Source organism: Canis lupus, chromosome X (genome assembly GCF_048164855.1).
Source record: "Canis lupus baileyi chromosome X, mCanLup2.hap1, whole genome shotgun sequence".
Taxonomy (NCBI): domain Eukaryota; kingdom Metazoa; phylum Chordata; class Mammalia; order Carnivora; family Canidae; genus Canis; species Canis lupus.
The window spans coordinates 11,535,549-11,537,795 of NC_132876.1; the positions used below are offsets into that span (position 1 = coordinate 11,535,549).

Below are 2,247 nucleotides of genomic sequence, written 5' to 3' on the forward strand. Positions count from 1 at the left end.
AAAAATAATAATTCAAAGGGATACATGCATCCCAATGTGTATAGCAGCATTATCAACAATAGCCAAATTACGGACGTAGCCCAAGTGTCCATCAGTTGATGAATGGATAAAGATGAGATGATGATGATGATGATGTGTGTGTGATGGAATATTACTTAGCCATGAAAAAGAATGAGATCTTGCCATTTGCAATGACATGGACAGAGTTACCGAGTATTATGCTAAGTGAAATATGTCAGTCAGAGAAAGACAGATGCCATATGATTTCACTCATATGTGGAATTTAAGAAATAAAACAAATGAACAATGGGAAAAGAGAGAAAAACAAACCAAGAAACAGACTCTTAACTATAGACTACAAACTGATAGTTACCAGAGGGGAGGTGGGGGTGATGGGTGAAAAAGGTGATGGGGATTAAGGAGTTCACTTGTGAGGAGCACTGGGTTTTGGAAGTTTTGAATCACTATATGGTACACTTGGTACTTATATAACACTGTATGTTAACTAACTGGAATTTAAATAAAATCTTAAAAAATGAATAAAAATAAAACATTGGAAACCTTCTTTATTTTTTATTGTTTTTGTTTTGTTTTGTTTTGTTTTTTACCTCTGAACCTTTTATTGGCCTCCTGCTCCTCAAAGGGTACCCTGTTTTGCTGCCTCAACGCCTCAGAATTTTGGTGTCGTTGGTCTCAGACACCACCTTGCTGTCCACGATCTTGCGGGTGGTGGTCTTCTGGATGGTCTGCAAGGAGTTGCTGCTGTCCAGGGCGTCAGTAAGACTGAAGTCCTCCCCGTCTTCCAACAGGCCATGGTAGGTGGCAATCTCAGCCTCCAGCTTGACCTTGACGTTCAGCAGGACCTCGTACTCCTGGGCCTGGTGCTGCCCCTCTGCCCGGGTCTGGGACAGCTCTGACTCCAGGTGCAGCAGGACCCCGTTGAGCTGCTCCATCTGCATCACGTAGCAGGTCTCGACCTCCCTCAGGCTGTTCTCCAAGCTGGCCTTCAGGTTTCTCATGGAGTCCAGGTTGATCTCCAAGGACTGGGCTGGTCTCAGCTCCGTGAGGGTCATCTCAGCTTCTCCGATCTCAGTGGTCTGTGTGGTGACCATTGTGGTGCTCTCCTCGATCTGCTGAGACCAGTACTTGTCCAGCTCCTCCCGGTTCTTCTGAGCCAGCTCATCATACTGGGCCCGGATATCTGCCATGATCTTGCTGAGGTCCTGAGATTTGGGGGCATCCAACTCCACCGTCAACCCAGAGTTGGCGATTTGGTTTTGTAAACCCTTTACTTCCTCCTCGTGGTTCTTCTTCATGAAGAGCAGCTCCTCCTTGAGAGCCTTGATCTCTGTCTCTAGCTGCAGCCCAGTGACATTGGTGTCATCAATGACCTTGCAGAGCCCATGGATGTCGCTCTCCACGGACTGGCGCGTGGCCAGCTCCGTCTCATACTTGACTCAGAAATCGTCAGCAGCGAGCCGGGCCTTGTCAATCTGCAGAACGATGCGGGCATTGTCCACAGCACTTGCAAAGATCTGAGCCCTCAGGTCCTCGATGGTCTTGAAGTAATGCCCCCAGTCTCTGACCTGGGGGCCCTTCTTCAGGTGTTCCCGAATTTTCACCTCCAGTCTCTGATTATCAGCCTCCAGGCTCCTCACCCTCTCCAGGTAGGAGGCCAGGTGGTCATTCAGGTCTTGCATGGTCTCCTTCTCACCCTGGTGCCCCCTATGCCCGCCAGACCCCCGGCCATCCCCGCTGCCGGGCCCCCTGCGCCTGCATAGACGCTGGCCGCGCTGCTGCTGATGGGCCGGACCCGGTGGCTGGACACCTGCACGGAGCCCAGGGACCGGTAGTTGGAGGAGAAGGTGGAGCGGGCGGTGAAGCTCATGCTGCTCGGAGAGCCAGAGGGCGACTCGGGAGGCCAGAGCTCAGGCTCGGGCCAGGGACCTGGAAACCTTCTTTAAAATACATCTTAAATGCCAATTAGGGATGATACTATTTAAGAATGCGGTGGTATCTTCAGGACACCTTTTATACCTTGAATCAAGGACATTTATATAGTTGTCTGTAGGAAAAATACGTAGGACTGGATACTGTGAAGTTCTTATTATTAATCCAAGTGACTCCACTTGTAAAATACACACATCTGATCCCTACAAATCTGGACTTTGCTGGTTTAAAGGTCTTCGGTTCTAAAGGAGGAATACAAAAAAAAAAAAAATTAAAAAAAAATAAAAAAAAATAAAG

At 48.4% G+C, this 2,247-nt stretch overlaps 1 pseudogene; it reads right to left on the reverse strand.

The window, feature by feature from the left end:
- Positions 1–593: 593 nt before the first annotated feature.
- Positions 594–1,918, reverse strand: LOC140628384 (keratin, type I cytoskeletal 18 pseudogene; annotated as a pseudogene).
- Positions 1,919–2,247: the final 329 nt, after the last annotated feature.